At 40.5% G+C, this 23,804-nt stretch overlaps 1 protein-coding gene and 1 long non-coding RNA gene across 2 annotated transcripts in view; one reads left to right on the forward strand and one right to left on the reverse strand.

The window, feature by feature from the left end:
* LOC109423789 (uncharacterized) overlaps window positions 1-23,804 on the reverse strand; it is a 136,207-nt gene that overhangs the window by 67,872 nt on the left and 44,531 nt on the right. The gene's annotated exons all lie outside the window — the stretch shown is intronic.
* LOC134288177 (uncharacterized) lies at window positions 13,404-21,916 on the forward strand. The gene is made up of 2 exons (XR_009997795.1): window positions 13,404-15,155; window positions 15,212-21,916. It is a non-coding gene; the product is annotated as an uncharacterized LOC134288177 (long non-coding RNA).

A 23,804-nucleotide genomic window follows, 5' to 3' on the forward strand; every position in this document is an offset into this window, starting at 1 on the left:
GCCAATATTGATACAATAATTAATAGCCTGAAACAAAAATGCATGTATCACATCGCAGCTGATGTGGTCTTGGCAAAATTAAACGATACTCGTCAAAACGGAACGTTAAATAAATTTTCATATGAAATAGAAGAACTCACTAGTCAATTGGAAACTGAATACATCAATGATGCAATTCCAATAGACACAGCAATGGCCAAAAATGGCCAACAAAGCAGGAATCAAGGCTCTAGCTAATGGTCTCAAAAATGGGAGTGTCCAATTGATAATAAAATCAGGGACATTTGATACTCTAAATGATGCAATAGGACGGGCTGCAGGAAATGACAATGATGCAGTCCCAACTGCAAATGTACTCTATTTTAACAATAAGTACAAATCAAATTTTAGAGGAAACGGACCTCCATTCAAAAACTCGTATAGAGGAAACCTTGACGATGGAGAAACAATCATAACCTCTCTTGGCGTCAACACAACAATTCGAATGGACGTAACTCCAACTGGAGAAACCATGGCAACAATAACAATTACAGAAATAATGACCGTCGTCAAGAAAGGTCATATAACAATCACGATAACAGGAACGGATCTGGAAGAGGTAGAATTTATCAAGCCTCGTCCGAAACAAATAATCAGCACAGAAGAGAAGAAAGCAATGATCAATCGGAGAACAGACGAGAGAACAGATTGGGTAGACCGATCCTCTCAATAAATTGAAAGGCATCAAATTTTGTGTGCATAGAAACTTCAATGTCTGTTGAAAAAATAACACTAATAATAGATAGCGGAGCAGATACATCATTATTCAAAATTAACAAAGTAAATCCGGATACATTATTAAATACATCTAGGAAAATTAAATTAATAGGAATCACAGACAACGAGATTGAAATAATAGCCACCGCTGAAACAGAATTAAAATTTGGAAATGGTTTAAAAACCAAGCATACATTTCATTTAGTATCTAAAGAATACCCTATTCAAACTGATGGAATTCTTGGACGTGATTTTCTTGCAGCAAATAGATGTAAAATTGATTACGACTCATGGCTGTTACATTTCGATTTAGGAAATGTATCAGTATCAGTGCCTATTGAAGACAATTTCGAGAATGGATTCATACTTCCGCAAAGGAGTGAAACTATTCGAAGATTGACAAACAAGACATACCAAAGTCTATTAAGACTTAAGGAAACCGCCAGGCAATTCTAAGTCTATGAAGACTTAAGAAAACCGCCAAACGAGTCTCCGTTTGACCCGCGTGAATGCAGACGTGCACGGTAATAACGCGTATCAAAAAATAGTATTACGGGGACTGTAATAAAAGAACGGAAACCGGCACCATACGGAGGACGTGAAAACACCGAAGTGACCGAACCATGTGTCTTATCACCATCGGATGGCGCGCCGCTGCTGTCATTGGACGAAATGCAATTGCAATGAGATAAGTAAAGTGCATTTAAGATAAACATATTATTACAATGGATAATCCAGTTCTTTCGGAAGTGTGGTTGCTAATTACGAATCTTAGAGAGTGTTAAAGATCTTTTAAAATAATAATATTTTTTTTGCTATATTTGAAAACTCAAAATATATTTAAAACGGTTCATATTGTGGTATTGTTTGCTTTTATTTCTAACGGAATTTTATGTGGGAACTTATAGATTGTGTAAATTTATGGTCTGATTTATGGAGTTCTGTTAAAATGGGTTTTAAATGAATCGGCTTCGAGAATTCGAAACACATATAAACGGGAATTTTTAAATTTAGTCAAAAGCAAACATAGATCACGTACGATAAATGGCGTGGAAACGAAAAGACAGCAACTACAGGCTCACTTTTCGGAGTACAGATAACTTTTGAAATCTTTCGAATTTAGAATAATATCTTCCGAATGGAATAAAGAGGTTGAAATATACGGAGCAAACGAATTAATATATGCACAAAGCATTCAAATTTTGGATATCACTGTTATCTCAGATCAAGAGTAAGAAAGTGATTCGGAACTTCCTACTGTTGAACAAAGCTTAATTAAACCAGGTTCTTAAGATCAGTGTTGGTAACATCACACTTAAAGCACACTCATGAACCGCTCCTGCAATAAAAAGGTAAACACCTACATCTTCTTTGATTCCGGATCTTCCGTGAGTCTTATCGATCAACATATAGTAAAGGAATTAAATCTCACGGGCGTTAGCAATCCTGTATCTTTTGTTTGGACCAATGGCTGCATTCAAGAAGAAAATGATAGCCAAATAGTGCAGGTAAAAGCAGAAGGTTCAAATTTTGTAGGGGCTGAAAGCGAATTAAAAAAAACTTAAGCACAGACTTGCATCGAAGGGAATAGAATGGCACTTCAACCCCCCAGCAGCACCATACTTTGGCGGAGCATGGGAACGATTGGTCCAAGAAGTGAAGAGTCTCTTACCCAATCTGCCAATGCCAGAACATACGTTCCGATCTCTACTAACCGAAATTGAAAATATAATAAATAGTAGACCACTTACTTCGATATCACTGGACGCAACAGATGACGAGCCTCTCACGCCAAACCACTTCCTAATTGGATGTTCAGGAGGAGCAGAACCATCACTGAAGGAGGTTTCAAAAGCCGAAGCATCTAGATCGCAATGGAAAAAGGCGCAACTAATGGCAAAAACCTACTGGGATCGCTGAGTTTAGAATTAGCATTTAAGTTAAAATACACATTAATAAAAACTAAAAAACAAAATACTGGGATCGCTGGTTACACGTATATCTGCCTACGCAGGCAAAAAGGACAAAATGGTCCGAAGCTATAAAAAACGTACAAGAAGGAGATGTCGTAATGATCGCCGACGACGACCAAAAGGCCAGATGGAAAAAGGGTATAATAACAAAGACACATAAATCAAAGGATGGCCAGGTCAGATCGGCCGTCGTAAAAACAACATCCGCAGAGTATACCCGTCCTGTAATAAAACTAGCCGTTATGGATGTTAGGGCACCGGAAACTCCCGCCACAGAAGAAAATCCCAGAACAGAAAACACCAAGGAAAATACGGCAACAAAACGGAGTTCTAACCAACCCGTAGATGAAGCCTGTACGTCGAAACAAAGAAAATTTATGGGAAGAACATCCGAGAACATACTGAAAGGGTACGAATTCGGCAAAAAAAAAACCATATATGTCGACAAAGTTAAAGAAATAGCAAAGCCAAAGATAAAAAAGGCGAAGTCGCGAGTAAGACATGTGGCATGTGCGATATTCGGAACCGCACTGTCTTTGGAAGGCTCGAGATTAATCGCCTACGCAATCCTGAGGTGAGCCTCACAAGTTACTCCTTATTAGATGTGGCTTCCTATATCCCTCCATTAAACAATTTAACGACGAATGAAGTACACATTCAAGTACTACAAAGAAACGCCAAAAGCGACATAAGAGCTTTCCAATGTAAAGTGATAATAAAACGAACTATTAAACACTGTGGTATGCATTCTCATACCTCCGAATACGAAAGGAGTTACGAGTATATAGTAAAAGAATTCACTTCCGACGAATGTCGATACTCTCAACAGTTGGGTATAGTAAAATTAACATACGATATTCAACTACGCCAGCTCAAACGCAATGCAACCACTCGCGGGGAAACCCTTATAGTCGGATCCGTGTGGGGTAGCAATTGCAAAGGAGGGACGTACAGAACGCCGATATATACCTGGGTTGATGCTTTGGTATATTACGAGTATGAAGTAACTCTACATGATTACGTTGCTACCGTAGATTACGAAAACGATGCAATACATTTAAGAAACGGACTGACCTGTATATTCACATGGAAGATCTTGACTCTGAAGATGGATATATTACCCAAGCAACACACATGTTATAATAGAGTTACGACAGCGCAAGTTTTGGTTGTATAGAAGTTTATTTTACGTAATTTTAACATGTTGTTGAAATAACGTAATATAAACTTCTATACAACCAAAACTTGCGCTGTCGTAACTTTTATATAACATGTGTGTTGCTTGGGTACTTGGGACATGGCATCAAACAATAAATGTGAAGAAACGGAGTGTGCCATACACGCATCGACCCAAAACATCTTTCCTTCATCAATCAGCGTTAGCAATAAAAACACTCAGAATGGTACGTCACAACAGAATCATAACAGAATAGGTCAGGTCCGCATGGGTACGAACGATGGCCTCGGTGCAACATGCGTAAGCAGTTTGCATCGAGGCACTCGAGTACGCTGTGCGCCACATGTTTTGCTGATTGCACTTTTACTCATTGGTGGTCGTCCGTTTGGACGATGCGCTAAGGCTCATGTTCTACCAAATAAGTTATTGCCGAAATATTGTCACCGCCGCCCCAGGCGTATATCTATCTATCTCTTTTAGGCATATGTACTTACATTGTAATAATCGATTGAAAAACTAAATAAAAGGAACTTCGCTTCCAGTACCAGGACAGTCTTGTTCTGACTCCAAAGCTATGCGTTTCAATGCACTTCGGTGTACACTGAAATCTCCCTTTAGCAACCTGATGCTCAGGCACTGCTAACTTCATAGGAATGGCTTAAGGTCGGGGACAAAGAAGTATCAAAAGTTTTTGATCCGAATACATAGTCCCCGGACGGACTATGTGAGGAGTATGAAGTGATCTACGAAGGCACTGTAAACAAAACCATGAATGAAAATAAGAATAAACAAATTGAAAAAGCCAGCACAGTTTCAAACACACATCTCTTTTCAATAAGGGCAAAGGAACAAACAAAAATATGCGGCCACATAGGTTTTACAACCGACCATACTCATAGTCGCGCATACTCATAGTCGAAGTGATTAGCCTTCAATAATTCCCCTTTCCGAAGGAAGGCAGCAACAGGAAAAAATTTCGATTTGTTTACCTATTTCAACTCGAAGATAACCTTAGTTGAAAATTATATCGGACAAAGCATGACAGAGCTTTATAACACTGTTATGACGGAAATGTGCAAGGTGGATAAGGCGCTAATGGAGACTAAACTCACATTAGCACGCCTTAACCCAACCGAATTTGTAACTAGCATCATTAAAAGATCGGGATATACTGCCGTAGTAGCAGGAGAAGTATTGCACATTTTGGGCCTGTCCATAAACTACGTAGACTCTTAGGGGGGACGGGGGGGTCTGACCAAAGTCTACGCTCCATACAAATTTCGAAAATTTTGTATGAACAAAAGTCTACGAGGGGGGAGGGGGGGGGGGTCTGAGATGGCCGGAAAAAAGTCTACGTAGTTTATGGACAGCGGCTTTGGAGTGCAAACCAGTTTACGTAACACCTCGATTTGATGATACTTGTTATCAAGAAATACCTGTAAATTATAACAATCAAACTATGTTCCTTGCCCCAGTAACTCATATTTTACAAAAAATTGATTGCACAACTCTTCGCCAGCCAAATTCCAAATAGGTGGAAGATGGTATACAACTGACGGTCGTATCCGAGAAGCCATCTCACCGTTAAAACTCACAACCGATTTATTAACAACTTGGCCATATACACATCTACCTAACTTAATGCAAAGCGGAGTATATGACTCTGATAGCGTAGAGAAAATGAGAAATATGATTTACGAGCAAGGAGATAGGCGAGTTGCATCGAATGTGTTGCACAAAATATTACTTGGACAACAACCTGAATTTCAAGGCTTCCGTTTCGAAGCACTGGTTTCAAAGAAAGTAATCGAAAACATAATAGAAAAATATTGGAATGAGCTAATGTCGTGGTCAACCCTGCCTAAACAATATTACCTCAACATTTATAGGATTGTACATGATTGGTAGATTCATTAAATTTCTGATTGATACCATAATGCATGGACGCATATTGTACGACATATACGGTCTAGGATGGCAACTACTTGCGTCATTCTGGGATTCTTTGATCAACTTTCTGTCCCACAGAAACGCTATGAAAAGAACAGCCGGACAAGAAAATAATTTACAACCCGAAAAACAAGATGATGAAGTACTTCAAGTAGACGAAGAAGAAATTTATACTCAAGTCGCACGTCCACACCCAACTCCATACTCGCGGACTAATACCCAGGTATGAGTAAATCTAGAACGATTTACGGTTTCCGGAATATCGCCGCGAGTAATCAATAAAAACACCAGCCATATAAACCAATTTCCCGACGGTCCATCGAACCATGGTCGATGTCGATACCAAAATGAGAAAATGAAATAAAAAGTAGAGCGCAAAATAAGGACCTCCGATTACATAACTTTATTGCACCACTTGAAATAGGAGGACTAAGCATGCATATGCAGACTCGAGCTAGGAAAAAACAAGCCCACATGTGGCTTAGAAATAGCAGATAGCTTAAGATTTCATCTCTTTTCACCCCTTGTGCTAGATAGGAACTAGATTAAAGACCGTACAAATGTTTCACAATTCTATACTTTTAAACCACGCCTTAACTAATAAGCCTCTTCGGTTCTGAAGTTAGAAAACATGAAAACAGATAAAAAAATATAGAAAATCCCAGATTCGAGAGGGATATACAGTCATTGCACAATTATGGGTCACTCTGTCACAATTATTAGTTAGTTTGTTCACCATGCTATTCAAATAGAATTGACCCATAATTGTGGGTGACCCATGATTGTGCTATGACTGTAGCACATAAGAGGAAATAAATAAAATATCAACCTATTCAGCGACAAATAAGTCCAAGCCTTTTTTTCTATTAGATTTATGACATATTTTGTAAATCCCAGGTCCTGAAAGGGATATGAAAATTCCGTTTTTGACAACTTGTAAACCTAACTATTATATATCAATAATGCAACACGTAGGGTTAAGATACACACTGTAAAAATTGTAAATAAAGTCGAAGTTCAAAGATCATTCCAAAGTGTTCTCACTAATCCGAAACCGGATAAGGTTATTTTTGAAACAGTTTCTCTCCAAGTGGAGTTAAAGTGATTATGGGTAAACACCAAAGTAAACAACATAACGAAAACGGTGATTTATGTCTCACCACAGTCGTACAGAACCAGCAAACGCACGACGAGAACCACGTACAGCAAACATTATTGCTGTGGTCAATACTCATCGTGGTCGTCATCCATTTAGCCATAGTGCTATATGGTTTGCATAAAAAACGTGAGCAGAGGATTGCGTTCAAAGCGGCGAAATCAATTGCGGCGCTGAACGTGGAATAGCAGATGATCCAGAATCTTCAGTTAAAAAAAAAATCACAAATGCCCGAAGCACACCGCTGGCTGTGCGAGGCCAACCTATAGCAGATGATCCAGAATCTTCAGTTTAAAAAAATCACAAATGCTTGAAGCACACCGCTTGGCGAGGCCAATCAACAACAGAACTGGGAGTCCAGTATGAGTAAATGAGTGAGTAGCGAAAACCAGCAAATTTTGTATTAGCCAATAGTTCATTCCTTCATAGGTCTCAATGAAGGATAAATACGAAAAATTAAAAGCAATTTATAACGATCTAAAACAAAAGATTGACGTACGCTCTTCTAAAAGGATTTTGTTTAAACAAAGAGATTTGGCAAATATTCTACTTGCTCAATTAACGAACCTCACAAAAGTAGAAAATTCAGTGGAAAACAACTTTATCTTAGAAAAAGCAAAACAAGTTCATCAAGCTATAATGTCTTTAGTTGAGCTCAAAAGTAAAACTGAGGTTATTGCATTCAAAGCAACAGTAACAGCTATTATGTTCACTAGTAAAATAAATAAATCCTTAAGAATGACACAATTGATAGAAGTTTGTACAATGGTGATGGAGAGAAATTGAACAGCACGATAGCCGCTCTTAATGCGTGCAAGTCGCTGCTGACCGTTGACAATCGTGCGGTTGCCCTCCAGGTAATACTTTCTCGCCTGGAAGGCAAAGCGCGAGCAGCAGTTGGGGATAACCCACAAGATGTTGATGATATAATACAAAAACTGGAGGATAAATGTAAAATTCGAACTGCACCTGAAACAGTGGTTGCAAAATTAAACGCCACAAAGCAGAATGGCGATGTTGGAAAATTTACGGAGCAAATTGAGAAGCTCACTTTAGATTTGGAACGCGCCTATATAAGCGAAGACTTTCCAGTTGATACAGCTACAAAAATGGCTGTAAAAGCAGGAGTTAAAGCTCTTGCAGCAGGAGTAAAAAATTCTGAAACCAGACTTCTCCTGAAGGCTGGACAGTTCACCACCCTCACATCAGCGGTTCAAAAGGATACCGAAAACGATTCAACGGGAAATACTAAATACGAATAGCGTTCTACATTATCGCTCTCAAAATATTAGGTTTAATACATACAGTGATAGCCGTTCCACGCGGAAATCGTGGTCGAAATGGAAGATATCACGCGGCTCATCGAACCATCGCCCTGAAATCTAACGTGTCGCAAAACACATCGAAGAGTAAGAAAGATCCCTCCAAAAGATCAGGAAAAGAAGAGTAAGAAGCTGGTGTAGGAGAAGAAACAAAAGATGCTTCTCCTGTAAACACCGCTAATTCAAAGAATAATGACGAAAAGACCAGAGTTGAAAAGAATAATGAAAGAGAAGAGTCTTCTTCTCTGACGCAGATTTTTGAAATAATCTCAAAACTGCGTTTGACACTTGATAAAACGATAAACATCGTCTTCGCCTCTCCAACTTCCCCCCTTCCTTCTTTGAAGGATCAGGGAACTTATCCTATTGAAATCATTGAAAAGATCGATATAAGATTAATTGAGTGGAGGGATGAGCCAAACGATGCACGCTACATTATCACCTCATATGGTGATAAAATCGCTTTCGATGATGTAATTACCTTTATATCCGCCATTATTGAGGATTACAGAAAAGAAAGAAGATTATCCTTAACAGCTATGAAAGAACCAAAAAGAAAATCCATTTATAAAGGGGATCTGGTCTATAACCCCGACTCTATGGGTTTTCCGTATTCAGAATTACGTGATGGTTTGCTTGATGATAGATACAGAATTGTTTTGAACCAATTGCTTGCGGGTGCAATTGTGCCGAATATACCTAACCGTTTTGTGCGATCGAGAGTTTTTGATTATCCTCCTCGCGCACTGACGAGACAGAATATTATTACTCACGCTATTGGTAACAGCGGCCTAAATAATTTGAAAATGCGTGCTATTAGCATGTCACTTCAAAATCCCGACGTGAGACACTTGACCAACTATGAAACTGTTCTTCCGACGTATCCCTTCAATACATTTGCAGGGATTCTGGATGCGATGCCTTCAGCTGGATTTATTGCGAGATACGAGATTGTAACTGAACTTTCGGGGTTCTCAACAAGTCAGACCTGACATCTACTAGTTACAGAGATGAGATGGCTCCTGAGATTACAGGGATTTTTGCTTCTCTAATCGTTCCAGGAGAAGTTCTGATAGAATCGGATTTTTCCGATATTCCCGAGAGCGCGGTGGAGTTGCGAGGAATCGCGTCTATGGGTGCTTACTTGTTTGGTATGTTTGACAATGAGTCAACCTTCGTTAATAGATATGACTGTGACATCTCTCATTGCGATGCAGAGAGGGATAGTTCGTCTCGGCCTTCAGAATAACGTTTTCTGCCAAGTTCGCATTGGTGAGCAATGGCCTTTAGATGATGTCGAGTATGTCAACGGCCCCGTGCAAGACCTTGATGGATTCCGCGTTTTCAATGGTATCGCGGGAATTAATCAAAGAGGCCGATATCGACCAAATGATGCTCATGCTAACTTGTTTCCCGGTTGTGGCAATAGGATCAATTATGCTATAGATATTGACGATATGCGTCAATTAAAAAATGAAATTCATGGATGCGATCAATGGTCCGTTTTTGTTGCTATGCGGAATTTCGTAGTAAGGAACAGAAACCTAGGATACATTTCGTCGTACTTGAATGTCATAGCTAGAGTTTTATGTTGCTGTGAATGAGCATAATAAAACTCATTGGTATTCTGCTTTCAGATCCTCTTTAGCCAAGCAAAATGCTCGGAACTACGACGATATCCAGGGTCGCGCAGTTAGAGGATCACCGTTAAAGGGAAAACGATGTTGCACTTAATGAGATCGCTATCAGGAAAAGGCCTGAAAGAAAATTATACATTTGAGGAAATTTTTAATTTAAGTTCAGGGCGGATTCGAACGCTGAGCGAATTTGTCGCCGAACTTTCGATTGTTGATTTAATGATTAATGAATTAGGGGTAGCTGCAGAATTCTCTCCGACTGATCGACTAAGACTCATCGATAGTCCCGAGCCCCTTGTAAGATACCTTCTAGATTTAGGAAGACATTACAATGAGGTACGTTTTCTATGCTCTCGGTGGTTAAATGAGTTTTTAAATAATGATTTGATCCAGTGCTTTGAACCCCTATGATTGCGACGTATCCCTGATTTCACTGTAAAAGGAATTGTTGTCCTCGAATTGTTGCTAGACTGAATGTGAATGGTTTTACGAGACATGAAATCGAAGACAATATCAGACGTCGCGCGTTGTACATAAATGTGTACGATGGACCTGCTGTGAATACGAATAGTGGCGACCTGATTCAGTATATTGAAAATCGTCGTTTCAACAGTATACTGTATCAGTCCGCGTTAAAATCCCTATTGATAGAGATTCCCGTACCGTTTACGATATCCCATGAAATGAATGAGGCAATTGAGGAATATTGTATATCAATATCCAATACCGACCAGATATCTCAAATAAAGAGTAGGATGAAAATTCGCCCTTTTGTTTTATATTTACTAGCGTATGACCCTAGGAAATATACCTGTGATGACAATTACACTCCTCAACCCGTTAACGTTCAGACCAACTTCGCCAGAGCTGCAGATGTGCGGAATGTTGTGGTCACGCTTGATGAATTTTTCGCTGATGTGGATAGAAGGTCTGTTCCCATCACTTTGATCTGCAATGACGGTTGGGAGCCAAAGAGCACATCAAGGCCAACCCCAAAACATCATACATCAGCAGCAACAGCCGACTCAACCGCAGGGTCAGGTACATCATGTAACTCGAAACTAAATAATGGACAATGCTTCCAAACTAATCCATCTTGCAGCAATTTTGTATACCTAAAATTAAAATTGTTGCCGTGTTGGCGACTTATTCACACCAGAAGGAACTTATCTAAAACGTACCTAATAGAGTTCCACAATTGTTGTTATGATAAACGGTACAAAGTACAGTAATGCCGAGTCATATAGAATGGAACCTGCATTGGTAATGTCATTGGATGGTTTGCACATCAACCAACAGACCCTGGAGATCCAACCAAATATTGATGAAATCCATATCAGGAATAGGCACCAGCTGGAAACAATAACAAAACAGCATAAAATTCAGACATACATCTCGCAAAGTATGTCAACTCTCTGTTTCATTTTGAGTATTTTTGCCGGCCTTCTATGGATAGTCAAGAGACGAAAACAAATATCTCTTTATCTAGGATCATCCACGGAGTCCAACGTGAACCCGAAAGATCAACCAGGCAGAACCGAACACCAAGAAGGAGCCCCGGCTTGGGCTAATAAAAACCAACGGCCCATTCGACGCATCCTCAGTAGTTACAACCAGCACAATGTGGCCGTTCGGAGACGAAGAAGTCATCGAGAACACCATCACCGCACACGATGTGGTGTCTTATTCAGTAGACGGCGCATTTGTCGTCGTATTGATCGCCGCCGTGCTTATCTGGAAATGGCGGAACAACGTGCGACGTCTCAAGTCGCTGAAGTTGGAGACCCGCCGCAGGAAATTGGATGTCTGAGGGACTGTCATCCGACACCCCGTCAAAAGAATTGGTGCACAAGAAGGAAGATTTACGCCCGGCACCAACGAAGATCTCAACAATTTGGTGCATACAGCACCACACATGAAATGGATACATAAACTTTGTTCAAGTAAATGAAATATACATATGCCCAGTTAGTAAGTAGAAGTCAAAGGGAGTAGCTTATCTGATGACCGCTCCCGAAGTACGCGTAGATAGGCCTACTGAAAACGACTCAGTAGTGCCACCCAACACCCCTCATCATTTGTATTAAAGAAACATGTGTTACAATCGTTCAACCTGTTCGAGAACATTTCTATCACGGGAAGAGTACTACGCAATCACCTTGTGGAAAATCTATTCCATACTGAGTAAGACACACCATGGAGCAGATCAAGAAGAACCTTAAACTCAACACCACATGCTTAGGGGCGAACAGTGCCAGACACTCTGAAAGTGGCACCACCAACCGACCAATATTAACATCGAAGAGCATTTAAAGGCAAACAACTTATTCTACGAAGAGCACGAGCTCAAACTATGGTTGATTTTAGCAGTCTAACATTATCCGATTGATTCAAAACCAAACGTAACCGCAACAGCAGCTGTGTGGAGGACCCCCGAGTAGAAGCGGCCGAGGAGGACCCGTCATCAAAAAGGACACCGTCACCACACTGGAAACGTTCGGAAGGCGAACCTGGTTCCACCTCAGAACGTCTTAGGTGATTGAAGTTTCTTTGCGGTAAATGGAATATTTAGAAGCTTCCTGTTTCGAATTTGAAGAAATTTTTGGAAACATGCCTGTGAGAATCGAAAGTTTCGTGATAGTTTTACTGCATTCTTGGTGGGAATCAAACGAACATGTTCGAATGTTTTCTACGAATAATAGCACATTTAAAAGCCTTCTGTTTGAATTAGGGAAAACTTTCTGAAAAAAAGAAGTAGTAGGATATTCTAGAACACATTAAAGATATGAATATAGTTTCTGAATAAAGTATTAGATAAACAAAATAACATATAAAAAAACTATGTTAATTCTCGGGATTGTGAAAACTGTGGCATCTGTACTCCACATGTCATACAGTCCATTAGCATCGATTTGCTTAGGCGACAAATGCAATGTACGCATAAGCAGATTGATGAGCACCGATCGTTTCAAGAATCTTGACGCAACAATAACGTGTCATACTCATATTTCAGTTTCCTATGCTACACGGAAAGATCGATGTACACAGAGCAAGGAGTGACTTTCACGCAGCGATCGAAAAGACAAAAGATTTCATGCAAACTTGTGTGAAATTTCACGCAAATTTGTGTAACACCGGATCAGCACATTTTTTGTGCTGATCCAGTCGTACGCAAATATGAGTGAAAAATTCTTTGTCTTTTCGCAAGTTACTCATTCGCTGTGTACTTTCATTCAAGGGTGTACGGTGTAGTTATTACCAAGCGTTTTTAGCCTTGAAACAGTCTTCTCCATATGAGCACTCTTTCTGGCAATTCTCTCTCCCTTTCTTTCCGATATCGATCGTCGTCGATCGCTTACACGAATACATGCAAATGACATCCAGCTACCTCCAGCAGGACTGAATATGTGAAACTAAAAATGAAAAGAAAAAGAACATTCTATTATCACTCTCATTTGAGAGAGGTTCATTTACACTTCGAAAAACATCTTTCAAGGCTGATCATCTCATGACGAACCGTGAGCAGGTATAAAAACTTGCACAACTAGTGAAAATTGAAGTTAAATTAAAACATATTGTTTTATGAAAGCGCCACAAGAACATTAGAATACAACATGGTGGTGATAATTCGACTTACGCTCCCAACTGCAGTGATTTTATGGTGCTTTATTTACATTTTGTGGAAAACGCTAACGACATATTATCAGTGATCAGCAAAAATGGGCAAAAGCAGCTCTAAACCAAAAATAACCACGAGTGGCACCAACATAGAAATAAACAATGTACTCGAACAACACCAAGAATTACATGAGAGCCACGAATTCAAGCTATGGTAAAATCTTGTGCTAGTATCGATACAAGTGTTGGTTTTGTGTAATAAAGAATTAAAACTACAAAGCCGCAGAAACGCTTTGAAAGCGACATGGAGCGGCCTAGGGAGGATAACGACAACGAGAAGTATCAACATTTCAACACTGATGCCGTAAGCAAACGACTTGTTCATCGACGTTAACGTCTATGTTCAGTTCAACAGGTGAGCCAGTGATCGCCTTCGAGTTGAAAAGCAAAGTTCTCCCATGACATTAAGTTAACGCTATAATTTTTATGCTTTATCGTTAACTAATTTGTAATTATAACTGTAATTATAACGAGACAAAAATTTCGAAGTTATGTTTTGTGGTAGATACGAATCGCCAATATTAAGTTTAATTTTAGTGATTATTAAAATTTTGGGCGAATTTCCAATATCTAGTTCAAGTGGTGTAAATGTGTAAAACTTATTTATAGTTTATAAAATAAACCAAATTCAATTTATAAATTTAGAAGAAGTAAGGAATTATTTGAAACTGAAAATAGCAGAATTGAACTCTATTTTGTCAAATTTTTCAAAAGCAGGTTAAAGGTCGGCTAAAGGGTGCTGCTCGTCAGGTCATTGCTGAAACCAACGACTTAAAATACATTTTAAACGCAGTAAAACAACACTGCGAACCGAAAATAACTTCTGATAATATTATTGTCAAACTCAAAGCCGTGAAACAGAAAGAATCAGCGGAATCGTTTTGTAATGAAGCGTCAGGGTACAAATCCCCGTAGATAGAGCAAATATTATGGCAACCAAAAAGGGCGTGGATGCACTTATTGATGGAACCAGAAACAACGATACTAAAATTATCTTAAAAGCTGGGACCTTACGAAGATTACTGATGCAGTACAAAAACTAATGGAAAACGATAAACCCATCCCAGCACAAATTCGAACGGAAGGTGTTGCGTACCATCTACGGCGGAGTGCAGATGGAAGACGGGACTTGGAGAAGGCGAATGAACCACGAGCTGCATCAGCTGCTGGGAGAACCAACCATCGTCCATACCGCGAAAATCGGGAGGCTACGGTGGACGGGTCACGTCATCAGGATGTCGGATAGCAACCCGACTAAAATGGTTCTCGAGAGTCATCCGACCGGTACAAGAAGACGTGGAGCGCAGCGAGCTAGGTGGGTCGACCAAGTGGAGGACGATCTGCGGACCCTACGCAGAGTGCGGAACTGGAGACAAACAGCCATGGACCGAGTGGAATGGAGGCGGCTACTATGTACAGCAGAGGCCACCCCGGCCTTAGCCTGACCGGTAAGGTAAGGTATCCCAGCACAAATGTTCACAATTAGTAGTACTCATCAAAACAGCCGTGGAAGAGATTTCAACAACGGTCGAGGAAATGGTAGTGGTCATTTCCAAACAGAGGTATCCAAAAAAGGTTTTCACAGGAATAATTTTAATCGAGGAAACTACAGCGGTTATCGTGGAAATTTCCATGGAAGAGCAAATTATAATGGACGAAGACCTTACCTTCAGTGCCTTCTCCAAAAGTCACACGTTACATGGCGAACCGTCGACAGTCGTGATGGTAATCGGTTGAATTTTATAAGTGCAAATTGAATTGTGAGCTACTGAGCTAAGTGAAACCCACAGTTCAAGTGCAAGTGTTAATAATTGTGATAAAACAACCAAACAAGCACCACTGAAAATGTCGTGGTTATTTGATGATATATACGTGCAGCAGTCGATAAATACTGTGGAAAACAAAATTATCGCCGGTGTAGCAGTGAGACTATTAGCTTTAGCCGTAGTGTACGGAGCATTACGACCCCATGGCAAATTTATAAAAGCCAAAATAGAGCGCACCACGCGTAAAGAAGTGCGATTGAAGAATTCGGTGGTACAATTTGTTCACGAAGCTGACGAATGTGCCTAGATAAAAACAATCCTGAACTAAGGAGGATAGAAGTGTTTCAAAAAAGAACTTTCCAGCATCAAGCTGAACAGTGTTTAAAAAAGGGTAACTATCCAAAAGCAGAATGCAGTGTGCAGTAGCAGTAGCGATCCATATTTAGCAGCGGAAACTTCAACTCCAAATAGTCCAGTATCCCAATAACAACCACATTCGGGACAATAGTGTTGTTTTCGATGTTATAAAAAATTAACATTTTTTTCAAAACATATCGTGATGCAAGATGAATCGTCATTCTCGTTCGATAGATTAGAAGATATGGAGTTGTAATATGAAAAGCAATGTAGAACTAAAATTTGGAATAAACGACAGATTTATTACAACCATCCAAGAGAATTTTGGAATATTCCAAAAGACTAAAATCGTGTCTTTACATGGCGACCGTGACAGGACCGGTACCTGAAAGGAAGTTAATTTATTGCGTTACCGACGATTAGCATCCGTGAGTTAAAAAAAAAGTGAAAAGAGAGAAATGGGAAAAACTTCCTAAAAACCTACAGTGGTGCATCACGCAGACCCTCAGATTAGAATACTGGCGTACTGGCATGAAGAGCTTCAATGAAAGAATCTCCAATGAAGGTGATGCTTATGATCAGATAACAATTTTTCTAGAAAATCATCAGCAGTATCACGAAGAACACGCTTTAAAGTTGTGGGTGATTCTGGCAATGGTGACTTTACAAACGGTTATTGTGGCGTACAAAGTGATAAAAAAGAACAATCGATAAAATGCACTAAAAGTGGCACTAGACCTGAAAACGTGTAAACAATTGAGAAATTCTGACTAAAGGGAATAACAGCAGAATATAAGCTACACACAGGATATTGTTTGCGTGGGAACCTAAAAAATAGTACTAAAAATCGTAAACAGCATGATTTGTGCGAAAACCTGAAAAAAATACTAAAAATGGTAAACAGCAATGGTTTGTGCGCGAATAGCTGAAACAGAAAAAAGTTGTCTAACGAAATCGGTAACATGAGCTCAGGCTGTATTACAGTCGTTGAAAGCGGACCGGATGTGATGAGAGGTAATTACCAAGAACTTAAAAATATTTACAGTGACATTAAATCAGAAGTCTTTAAGTCGTTGTTCGCGCACAACGCGAACGGTGTGCAGCGTTTCAAACCTGGTGTGTACAACCGAGAGAATTGCCCTCGTCATCTAGTGTCCGTGATCGGACTTTTTTTTTGTTCTTCGCCTCGCTGGCTATTGGCAGAAGCGCGAAAAGGGCGCCAACCAATCAGCGTGTGACACTTGGCGCGTCGGTCGGCTGGCATGTCGATGGAGAGCTCATGTCGGATTTGATGGTAGTCCACACAATCAACCGCGACAAATGCTGTAAGTGGATTAAATTTTATTCGGATCTCCTCTCAAAGAAGATCGCGGCCGGGGACTCCGGGAGAACGGATCGTCAAATTATGGAATACCAGGACTACGATACCTATTTGAACGCAACACCGAGCGCTGCGATATCTCGATGGCGGCGGGCCACGCACTTCAGTTCTGGTCCTGGTATTCCGGCGCCGAAGCTGTGGAAAAAGACAAAGTGTTTGCTACGTACCATGGAGTGTTCAGCTACGCAGAGATTAATGGGGAGAAAGTACTCCCTGAAACCCTCTGCCCTCAGCCGGGAGATGAGGCCAGTAGTTCTGCTAGCCTTGCCAACCTAAAGAATGTGGCCTCCGGAAAATCGGCTGCTGTTATCCCCCCAGCATCCTGGGAATTTTTGAGCAAGAAAGGGAGCGTTCCGACGGCGTCGGCTCAGGTCGAAGTCCGCCAGGTAGTCCACACAATCAACCGCGACGAATGCTGTAAGTGGATTAAATTTTATTCGGATCTCCTCTCAAAGAAGATCGCGGCCGGGGACTGTGGGAGAACGGATCGTCAAAATATGGCTATGGCCATTAATCACACTGCCTTCGTTATGGGAAATTGCTTACGGCTCATGACAAAAAAAGAATTCGATGTCGCTAACCATATTCAACGAACCACCAAAGAGCGACTTCACAACCTATTTGGGCCATCTAGCACAGAAATGCTTGCTGCAGAGGTCTTTGCTCCGCCACACTACCGATTCACGCTTTTGAGCTTTTCAGCTTTTAAAGGATATATAACGCTGGCCAAGCAACTGGCTATTCTATTCATAGAAGGGTTTACCTCTTCTCCCAGTGAATCTGTCTCCGGCTTCTGAAAGGCCGCATGTGTACTGTCTCTATCATATACAGGATTGGGAGCCATAGGTTGGTTCGTCAAAGCACATGAGAAATTCCTCATGTCAGGAAAAGATTTTCTCAAGAAGATCTCGATCCCTGCTTTAGGCCCTTTCATCGTCGAATACGTCCACTTGGCAGAACGGCCTAATAAGAAGTGGATTTTTTGTAGGCTCTTAAGCGACACTGCTCTCGCGAACCTATCTTCCACGGCGATGCCGATCGCTACCTGCTTGTTTGTGGCCTTATCGGCTTCAAACACCTCTCTGACCGACGAGCTCTGGGACATAGTATCATTGTCCAGAATCTCAAAGATCGACATGGCAACGGGTTTTGCCATGGCCGAGATCTTTTTAAGGACCCGAACAGAAGATGGTTGGGCGGAATCCTTAGATGCACAATCCAACGCCTTCCAGCAGAAACTCAAGGCCGAAGGAATGAACTTCCTGACCAATGCAAGAAAAGCTTTGCTTGACAAGGCCAAGGCTGCAACTACCGGTGTGTTGCATCAGCAATTCTGCCCTTAGCTACAAGAAATAGAACGGATGCACATAGCCAGGTCAGCAAGTCCGGCAGCCACCGATGTCACCAAGTGGACGGACCCATCGACGGACCTAAGGAAAACACCTCAACAAGTTTATGCCAAGCAACAGCGACACGGCTATCATTTCCTCTATTTTTAATAATAAGCATTTTTTTGGTAGGTTTCGTTTAACTTGAATATCAATAAAGATTATTTACCTTTTCGGACGTCGTAACGAGTAGTCTAAACTTTTTATAAAACCTGGACTGGGTGAATTATCGCTTTTCTTTTAGTTTCTCAGTTTGATTAGTAACAATAACCATCTAGCGCAGCCCAAATAAAGACTAAGTTCAAAGTTTATTCCAAGGTGTAATCAGTAATCCGAATTCCGGACTAAGCTCAATCAAGTGGAAATATCTCTCACTTGATCGGAGAACCCAGTAACCCCTGCCAGAGACATTTTGGTGGCTACAGAGAGGACTTTGGAGGGTGTCTTGTCAACCGTCGAGTGGAAAACGATCTCCCTAACCGGAGACCTAAGTAGCACAAGCCGATTTTTGAGCGGGACATCCCGGAGCATTGAACATCTAGTCAGTCGAAATTTGACTGTGGAAATAAATCCAAGTAAAGCCAGTGAGGAGGTCATAAAGTGAAAAAGTGGGCCCAGTGCCATAATATTAACAGAAACACTCTGGAGGACGAGATAAGATACTTGGTAGCATGGTGAGCTTATACTTAATTGGTAACAGTCCAATTCATTATAATCTCTTTTTCCTTTGTCAGTAAATCTTTTTGGAGGTTCACAAAGTCAGAATGGGTAACGACCCTATGACAAGTACTTCCATAGCAGCGAAACGCATTCAACGATCGCCGCCCGTGGTCAGCACAATTTGTGTCGCCACCCGGGCAATCACCTATCAGCAGCGTCATCAACAAAAATGCCCCCAGTAAACAGGCAAGGAAGCCTAGCTGGGTGGCGCAGCCTAGATCGATCGTCATTATCGACCAAGCAACAAACCGTACAGTAACTTCAAAATGTGGCCCTTCAGAGAAGACGAAAGCAACAACGTTCAACATATATTTTGGCAGCATCACGTACCACGACGTGATATCTTACTCAATGGATGGCGGCTTCATCCTGGTGGCGGTCATCATCATCATCGTGTGGCGTTGGCGACGCAACATGAGCCGCATCCGGTCGCTGGAGGCAGCGACCAGGCGAAATAACTTGGGCGTCTGAGCGGGCGTCATCCGACGCCGCGTCAAACGCTAAGTCAGCAGTTTAGGTGCTCCAGCCCGGAGCGAGACCTGCAGCGATGCACCCGGCACCAAAGTGAATTTGAACAAACTCTCAGGTATCAGTAGGTCGGCTCTAGAGGCACGTTCTCCTCCATTCGGGAAATTTGTGCCACAAACTCTGTCAAGAGAAAAGCATAATACATTTATTCAGTTTCCAACAGTTGACCCGTGATGTCGACTACTCAATCGAAAGAAAATCCCGATATTTTCGCGTTCGAGGTTTCTGTCCAAGTCGGCATGTCGCGGTTTCTTTAAAGTAAGTGTTTAGCTCAGGAGCAAGTGCAAAAAAAGAAAGAAAATGTTTTGCGCCCTCCCACTTTTGATTTTGCAAAATAAGTGCGGATGATGTTGACGTGGAAGCTACTCCAGCGAAAAGGGCCAAAATCATTCTTGTAAATGAAGACAGAACCGAAGCGGTACCAAGCGGACAAGAAATTAGACCTGGTGGCTCGGAAGCTCATTCATCACCTCCACGAAGCGTTCTTGAGGGCCTTCGACCTCAAACCTCAAGACCGGCTGGACCTGGATACCACGACTTTGTAAGTGTCTTTGACTTTGTACCACGACTTTCGTGTAAGTTCTTTCTTTTCGGTCACAAAGCCTTCTCCGGCACCATGCCAAGATTTGGTGACCTTGAACAGTGAGCCCGAGTGAAAACCCAAAAGTGTCTAACGATTTTAGACCGGTGAAAAGTGTAACGATTTTAGAAAAGTTACTAAGTGTGAGTCAGTTCAGTAAAGAACTTTCATGTTCAGTGCCATAATTATGAGCTGGTTTTCAGACACCATTATCAACGAGACTGAAGTAAGCCTAAGCACGACGGAGGCGAGAATCATCGCCGGCAACATCGTCTTTATTGCACTCGCGAAAGCAAAAATGCAGCAGACGGCGCAGCGAGAAATTCGCTTAAACAACGTGAACAGCCAACAGTAAGGAAATCCGTGAAATCAACTGAAGATCTAGTGTTAAAGTGCAAATGCACAAAGAAAAAAAAAAATACAAATCGATATCAACTGCAGGCGAGACCACTGCCGATAACCATCGGCAGGCGGGTTTGAAGGACGAAATAGTAGTGGAGGATGCGATTCGACGACGAGAGTACCTACCAGGTCGCCGATGTTCAAAGCAAAAAAAAAACGTAAGTGGAGTGCAATAATTTTAGTACCCTAATTAATGGAAGCAATAGAGGCCAACATCGAACATTTGAGGAAAATAGAAAACAATTTCAAAAAGGTCCCCAATAAAAGCTATTCAAAACCATTTCTAAATCAAAAGTTAGACCGAGGTAGAGAGTTAAGGAACATAATTGTAGACGATCTTGCTACCCTAGAGGATGTTTTATCTCAAAAATACGTAGAGAGCTTATAGTAAACATTTTTTAATACATAAAAGACAGCAAACTGCTAAGATTAATAATTCAATAACCAACTTGCATCATCAGTATGAATATAAAAATTCTACTTCTCATTTTATTTAAAAAGGGTGCAAGACAAAAGTATGATAGTATCATTATCATTATTAATCAAAAACTAGAATTTGCTGCAAATTCTATTTCAAGTATAAAACTTGTAGCTTTAGCAATTCTTTTTTTATTTGAAACTAAAATCTAAACTGATAAAGAAAAACATGGCAACGCAACTAGATTTGATTAAGGTTATCTCAACCTTAGTGCCCCAGTATGAAGGAGTAAGTGGAAAACTAACATGTGTTCTGGATGCATTACGTGCAGGTAACTTTTTAATAACAGATGCAACCACACAAATGAGCATTCGAGTAATTTTAGCAAGGTTTTCAGACAAAGGCAGAAATGCAAAAGGACAGAGTCCACGAACTGCTCAAGCAATAATTGACGCCCTTGAACAAAGATGCAAATCTACAGAAACACCTGACATAATCATAGCTAATTGATCGCCATGAAACAGCAAGAAGAAATATCAAAATTTACTGAATGTGTAGAAAAAAATACTACACAGCTGGAGAACGCTTATACTAGTGACAATATTCCAGCCGAAACAGCTGCAAAAATGGTCGTCTCAGCAGGAGCCACATCGATTTTGGTATTGAGCATGCCGTTAAGCATACGCATATTACATGGCGACCGTGACAGAGTGAACTAATTTGTGATCATGTTGGGACGAAAAAAAATACAAAGCTCGTTCTAACTATCTTGGCGCTTATCGCCGCGAGTAATCAATAAAAAAAAAAACAGCCATAGAAACCAATTTCCCGACGGTTCATCGAAGCATGGTCGATGTCGATACCAAAATGAGAAAATGAAATAAAAAGTAGAGCGCAAAATAAGGACCTCCGATTACATAACTTTATTGCACCACTTGAAATAGGACTAAGCATGCATATGCAGATGCACTCGAGCTAGGAAAAAACACGCCCACATGTGGCTTAGGAATAGCAGATAGCTTAAGATTTCATCTCTTTTCACCCCTTGTGCTAGATAGGAACTAGATTAAAAACCGTACAAATGTTTCACAATTCTATACTTTTAAACCACGCCTTAACTAATAAGCCTCTTCGGTTCTGAAGTTAGAAAACATGAGAACAGATAAAAAATATCGAAAATCCCAGATTCGAGAGGGGCATAGCACTGTACTGTACCTAAAAATCATGTCATGTAACCTTCCTGGAAAACCGACGTTTTCCATAAGGTTAGAAAGTTACATTACAGCCAATAAATTTCCTGTGTACATTGCACACTTCAGTATGCACTTCTTGGCCACATGTTTTCAAAGCAGACCTAAAACGATTCCGTGTCGTGGGTCAAATTTCAAACCTTTTCAAACATGCACTGATGTTTGACAACATGCGCTACAAGAAATTAAACACCATCGTTCAACAACGCGTGTGGCAATTGTTGAACGATGATGACATACTTTTCGAGGCATGCGTTAAGCACCATGCTGTGTTTGGAAACGCCCATTCTTGGCAATAGTCTTTTTGTTTAAATGAATTTGTCCAGGCTCCACCCTCAGGCGATTTTGTAAGTTAGCTGCTAAGTTTCTTTGATCAATAAAATCATTCTCAATCTGATCGTCTTAGTGTTATGATTCATTGAAGAAGTACCAAAGGTATGATAAGCACATAAGAGGAAATAAATAAAATATCAACCTATTCAGCGACAAATAAGTCCAAGCCCTTTTTCTATTAGATTTATGACATATTTTGTAAATCCCAGGTCCTGAAAGGGATATGAAAATTCCGTTTTTGACAACTTGTAAACCTAACTATTATACATCAATAATGCAACACGTAGAATTAAGATACACACTGTAAGAATTGTTAATAAAGTCGAAGTTCAAAGATCATTCCAAAGTGTTCTCACTAATCCGAAACCGGATAAGGTTATTTTTGAAACAGTTTCTCACCAAGTGAAAACTTCTCTCCTTAACCGGAGAACAAAGTAGCTTCTGATTGCAAAGGTCCAAAGCCCAGGCGAACAAGATCTCCCTAACCGGAGACCAAAGTAGCTACTGGCGGCGACATCGCTCTTCGGTATCGTTTGCGGAGTAAAGTGGATAATTAAAATTGTACGTGCATTCATCGATGAAGCAACAGAATTGAATCAAATGGCGTTTTATGCAACTGGTTAGATAGTGACTATGACTTAGAAAAGACTGTGAGGAAGAAATGTCAAACGATAAACCAAAAATGGGAAATGAAAAATCGAGTATGAGTGTAAATGAACAAGGTGATGGTGACTTAATTATTAATCAAGACACTCACACAGTGAAACTCCACTAAGCTAACTAATAGAAACTGTGGTTAGTTCTGATCATGGTAGCAATTATGCTAGTAATTCAAATTTATAAAATAATTGCTAAACATCAAAAGAAAAAGGTGATGCAGAGAGCGAAATCTATCGCTACGCTCAACACAGTGTAATACAAGAACAATCAATTCAGCAATCGCAAGTGAATAGTACAATCAATTTAAAATTGAATTTGAACAATTAGTGATTTTACTTTCACACGAACACTCAACAAACATCATTGGAAATG

This window comes from Aedes albopictus, chromosome 2, assembly GCF_035046485.1.
Source record: "Aedes albopictus strain Foshan chromosome 2, AalbF5, whole genome shotgun sequence".
Lineage (NCBI taxonomy): Eukaryota > Metazoa > Arthropoda > Insecta > Diptera > Culicidae > Aedes > Aedes albopictus.